The 6,175-nt window shown below is 35.6% G+C and overlaps 1 protein-coding gene across 1 annotated transcript in view; it reads right to left on the bottom strand.

Moving 5' to 3' along the window:
* Window positions 1-4,319, bottom strand: part of LOC106463072 (putative fatty acyl-CoA reductase CG5065) — a 31,628-nt gene extending 27,309 nt beyond the window's left edge. The window contains exon 1 of the mRNA XM_013923043.2: window positions 4,253-4,319. The gene's annotated coding sequence lies outside the window, so the exon portion shown is untranslated. The remainder of the gene's footprint in view (window positions 1-4,252) is intronic.
* Between the last annotated feature and the right edge of the window lie 1,856 nt (window positions 4,320-6,175).

Raw genomic sequence — 6,175 nt, 5'->3', positions numbered from 1 at the left:
CCCTCTCTATGGACTATGAGTCATGACAGGGTTTAGGTCTATTTAAAATCTGGGAGAGTCAGGCGCAACGGAGACCTTTTCTTCTCTCTTTGACGGCTGATTTATATTTTATAATTATTTCATTGCTGATTTCACGGAAAAATTATTTACAAATTACTTTTTAGGTTTGTACCTTTACAGTTTGAGTACAAAGAAGTTGACCCCCTTTTCAAGACCATTTCTACAGAAGTATTACTCGTAACATTTAATATTTTTCTGTCACTTCTCTTTATTTGATAGTGTAAAAGTCCTATACATTACAAACAGTTCCAACAGCAGAAATACTTTTCACATAGTAGCCTTTTAAAAGCACTTGTAATGCATTAACCTAATTAGATATTTATCAGCTAGCTATAGGTGGACTTTTTGTTAATTTATGGTAGATATTAATTGGAGAGATGTACTTAGAACTTTTTCATCACGTATGATAAGGCGAACTATAGATCATAGTAAGCAAACAATCTAAGTGTGTCATAAAATGGCTGTAATTTTGTGTGTAGGAATACCGAACTTGTGGATCTGGGTTCTTTATAAACTGTGTGAGGACTGAGTTTTGTATTGTTTGTAGCTTACATGTTATATGTGTAAGTGTAATGTCAATCCCTCTTGGGTAACGTGTTTTGTTACTGCATGTTTGGTATATTTTGATGATGTTTTGTGGCGATGTACCTGTGTTTTTACCTAACAGATTTTTTAGCATAGTTCGCTCGTCGTCATACTTTACTTTGGATTTGGTTCATATGTTTGGTCCACGTTAATTTAGAACCATAAGTCAAGCCTGAAGAATTTGCTGACGTAGAAGCCCGGAAAAGTGTTCCATGTAAGTACAACTAGAGTGAATGTCTATGTGCTTCAAAGGATTTCGGAAATAATACAACTTGTGTTTTTTTTAACGTTTATTCTATGTTTTTGACAGTATTCGACTATTTGGTTTAATACAGGTTGTAAGTTTGTAGCGGCTATTAAAGGAGCGGGAACTCTTCCAGACTGCCACATCATCAACGAACTGAGAGCCAAAACAGAATAGTATAGGGCTAACTACCCTTCCTGGGGGACACCTGCGTGTGGAATAAAGTGCTCTAGGTAGGTGTTCTCCACATTTACTCTACATTTTCTATTTTCCAGAAATTTCGATAACCAGTGGATAATATTTCGCGGTAATTTCATCTGTGACATAGGGAACTTTATACATCGATAAAGCAAGCGATAGGGAGTTAATGTTTTGTTAAAACTGTCTACTACAGTTTCAGTTAGTTTAACTAGGTGATCAGTTGTTTGTAGAAATTTTATGAAATGGAACAAGTTTGTATTTCTGGCCTGGTTTATTCTGATGTGTTTTCTAGGAAGGTGGTTAGTCTATTGCTTATTATTTATTTCTAAGATTGGTCGGTAGCTTTCAGGTTTATTCGCTGGATTTCCTTTTTTTTGAGGAACATGAGAACACGTTTTCTTCCAAGAGTGTGTCACCTAGTACTTTTGTTCCATAACAGCATTGGCCAGTTATCAGTTTCAGTTGACTTCATAGTTTAGCCACCAAAGGATATTTCAGTTCAAACTAGGCTCACTATACAGCACTGAAAAATCCGTGTGGGCAGAGAATGTCATCTAACAAACGAACAATGAGCGGAAATGATGTTAACCACGTTTTGCAACCACGAGAGTGTGGAAAGTAAATAGCTAATAATTTGGAATAGGTCGATAAAAGGTAGGGGTATATGCCATGCCTCCATACCGCATAATCAACGTTTCAGCAATAATTGCTCAAAATTTCGCACAGACAAATGCCCGATCTACACCCGTAGGTTTTGAATCGAGCGCCTTAAAAACTGTACTTGCCAGGCTGCTACATGCTACAGAACCCCAGCTTATTTTATTACAGTAGACAGTAATGTTTTTTTTTTAATCTCATGTATAAAACATCTGATAAAAACACTTACAAAAACAATGAAGCTTGTTAAAGAAAAGATTAGCCACTGAAAGGTGATAGCTACAAAATAGGATAATCATCAAAAACAGGTCAAATAATAAATATATATATATATATATATATATATACAAAAAAGTGGCTACAAAAACAGTTTAGCCGATTAAAGATTTAATATCTACAAAACAGTTTAGTTTCAAAAACGAATTAGCCACTAATTTGGGCTAATAAAACTTTTTTGGATGCACCACGTTTTTGCCTTTAGTGGCCAACACGAAATAATTGATTTTAGGCTGCAGAGCTCAACTCAGCCAATTACAGTCCCTAGGCTGTAATGATGCAAAACAGAAGTAAATTCCCCTATGTATGCATGTGTGTGTGTGTCTTTATAACAAAATTATGTTATTAATGCACGGTACCCATTTTTTAAGCGTTGAAAATTTAAATCACCAAAATATACAGGAAACTACATTATTCGAGGTTTCATCTGTTGACATAAGAAGGGATGCCCATCTTTTAACACAGTAAGTGAACTTGATATGTTCCACCCGTGTAAGGGAGGAGGGGGGGGGTGGCTCAGAAACAATTAACTGGTATAAACTCGTTCTATTTTTTTTAGGTCAGCAATAGAAGGGGAAGAGACGAACCTAATCATTTCGTATTATTGCGCAACACAAATGTCAAGGACGGTAGGCTTATGAAAACATGATGGTTATCAACTTAAGTATATTGGTTATCACGGTATATATCTGGTCCTTGCCAGAAATGCAAATTCATTTTGGAGTTTGCGTCAAAACTTAATAAAAGTAACGAATAATATCAAAGTAAATTTTTTTGTAGCAGTCGAATCTCCTCCTTCTGTATTTATGCTGCTTGGAAATTCAATAGCATAAAAAGACAATTAAATAACATTATGTTGTATTGCTACATATGCAAACTTTTTATTCTTAACTCTCAAATTAGGGACTCGTTTTACAACCGCTATCGGTAATTCTAGAGTTAAACTTTTTTAACTCTTGACGCACTGGCAACTGACCAGTTTCTGGATGTTCTACTAATACTTTTGTTTTTTTGGATAAGAATGTATAGCAATGCTGATGTGTGCATGAGTTTTTTCACAGAAAAGCCACTTCGGGCTATCTGCTGTGTCCATTGAAGGGAATCGAACGCCTGGTTTTACCGTTGAAAATCCGTATACTTACCGCTGCCCTACCGGGGGACCTTAAGATGCGGTAAACAGTTTTTACATTTTATTAAAACCAGTTGAGGGTACCCGTTCAGGAAGCAAAAATTGTATAAAGCAGAATGTTAGACAATGTTTCTCTTCCTTCTTTGTTTTGTTATTAAATCCTTCATTAGATATTAATTGCATACAATGCGTTGTGGAACGCAATAATTGTATCATTTAAGTTATTAAGTAATTATCATTAAATTTAAAGCCAAAGGTCTATAAAAAAGTGGAAATGTGCCCTATATCAGGGTCTTTTTTATCCCCATTCTCGGACAAAAATCCTAAAATAATGAAACTCACGTACACTGTCGGACAGTGTTCAGCTATCATACCAAAAATTACGTTAATCGAGCCAGCCAACTGTTTGTGGTGAAAGCCAAAAGTATATCAAAAAGTATAAGTTCGTCTTATTTCAAGGTATTTTTCTCTGGAAAAATATTAACACAAAATAGCCCTTTACACTTTCGAACAGTTTCCAGTTACCACACAAAAAATTACGTTAATCGAGCCAGCCAACTGTTTGTGGTGGAAGCCAAAAGTATATCAAAAAGTATAAGTTCGTCTTATTTCAAGGTATTTTTCTCTGGAAAAATATTAACACAAAATAGCCCTTTACACTTTCGAACAGTTTCCAGTTACCATACAAAAAATTACTGTAATCGAGCCAAGCAACTCTGGCTGATTCAAGCCAAAAGTCTGTAAAAAAATTTAGAAATTTGCCCTATTTCGTTTTTTTTTTATCCCATTCTCGGACAAAGATCCTAAAGCAAAGTAACCCATATACTGTCAGACAGTTTCCAGTTACCATACAAAAATTATGGTAATCGAGCCGGCCAATTCTGTGTGATACAAGCCAAAAGCAAAAGTCTGTAAAAAATGGAAATATACGTTATTTCAGGAGCTTTTTTGTCTCACTTCTCTGGAAAATATAAAAATGTAATCCATGTACGCCGTCGGACAGGGAATTATTATCAAGTTTATGAAGTTTATTGCTTTATAGACATATATGTGTGTGTGTGTATATATTATTAAACATATGATAAAAATATTTCACTCACCTCAATAAGCTATAGCTACTCAGCACTTAATAGCCCTCCACGGGTTTTTTCCCCCTGTGTGAACACCTGTTAGTGTTATCTTTGACTATGTATATACGTTGTATATACTTTCACTTTATAAGCTAACAGTGAGTGATGTAATACTGAACTCCCATTGGTCGGTTAGTCAGTCAGTGTATATGCACAGAACGTTCCTCCAATGAGAGAAGTTTAGTCTTTTCGCCAACAATGTGTCTTTACTAATGTTGGTAGAACTGATAAACAGAAGTATTGGTAAACAGTCAACAGCCCTTGGTAACATGTATAACAAATCAACAGTGTAGTTTTATGGATTATTTATAGCAAGATTTTTATATGAAAAATACATATTACCTGTTCCGAGACATCTTTTGGAGGAGTACTTTTTTATCCGCGTACCAGTATTGACTTAGCTTTTGTTTGACATAGAGATTTGGTGAGTCACTTGGAATGTGTGGACGTAATGGAAGTTTTAGGGTTAGATCAGAATATTAAGAAATGTTAATATCACTCAAATGTACATTTACTGTGGTATTGATAACAATGGATCCAAAAGTAAAGAAACGGCTCAAGAATTCTGCCTAATTTCCTCGTATTCTGTCAGATCTCAGATTTTGCTTTTTTTAGAAAAAAAATGCAATTAAGTCTGTTTAAAAGTATTAGTAAGAAAACACGTTCTCTTCTTGCATTCAGAACTGCTTTTGAGTTGTTTAAGGTACAAGATTATGATAGACAAGTGTGAACTTTTGCACAAACATTTCCTCGTATTCTGTCAGATCTCAGATTTTGCTTTTTTTAGAAAAAAAATGCAATTAAGTCTGTTAAAAGTAATAGTAAGAAAACACGTTCTCTTCTTGCATTCAGAACTGCTTTTGAGTTGTTTAAGATACAAGAGTGTGGTAGACAAGTGTGAATGTTTGCACGAACAAACCAGCCTCTATCTCTGGTATGATCCTTGGACCCACACAAACATATATGTGTAAGTACGTGAGTCAAATGTAGCCCAATTAAATTTTCCAATTGAAATGTCCCACATAGAGATCGACACTGTACAACTTAGAGCACATACAGTCATCATGTTGAGAAATAATAGAGCCTTAATGCATTCTCGGTTGATAAAATTCATTGCAAGATAGAGAGATGGAGAGAAGTAGACAGTTGTCATGGCAAACAAGTAAGCAGCCTAAGGCTAGAGGAGGAACTCTGTCGACGCTCGTGGCAAGCTCGTGGAAAGTGAAAAGAACATATACTTATTCTGTAAAACGTAGCAATTACATTTTTCCCAACTAAGGGTGAACTAAAATCAGAAATATAATATTAATTAGAAGCAACTCTTCAGGGCTAGGGTTAGTAAACGCGTTATATAACTATATGATAAGACCCTGGACTGTAGAAAGTCAATGTCACGTGAGTCCTGAGTCTGATACAAAACAGCTGAGTCACCTGAGTATGCGTTGTTTACGCGTGAACATAGGATAATTTCACGTCAAGCACCACCGGTTTCACCACATCACTGCGCTACTTGTGAGACAACTAATATAGGTCAGCATCTCTACAGAAAGTAATCATTTTTGTTTGTATAACTTAGACCGTTTTACTTATGAAAGTCTTTGGATAATCATTCATAATCACATTTATAGCTATGCTGAATATTGACGAAATCGATTCCAGCAGCTCTGACACAACTGTTATGAGAAACTGACCAAACTCTCTCTTATTTTATTACCAAACAGCTGATGTCCTCAAAGTATTAACATATGATGAAACCTAGCATTAAACATACGCACTTGGAAATGTTTATTTAACTCAGAAAACACAGTGTTTTTTTTTTCTATCCTGGCCCGGCATGGCCAGGTGGTTAAGGCACTCGACTCCCAATCTGAGGGTCGCGGGTTCGAATCCCCG

Source organism: Limulus polyphemus, unplaced genomic scaffold (assembly GCF_000517525.1).
Source record: "Limulus polyphemus unplaced genomic scaffold, Limulus_polyphemus-2.1.2 Scaffold1317, whole genome shotgun sequence".
In the NCBI taxonomy this organism is placed as follows: Eukaryota; Metazoa; Arthropoda; class Merostomata; order Xiphosura; family Limulidae; genus Limulus; species Limulus polyphemus.
The sequence above is the reverse complement of the archived record's forward strand: the minus strand, read 5'-3'. Positions and strand labels throughout refer to the sequence as shown.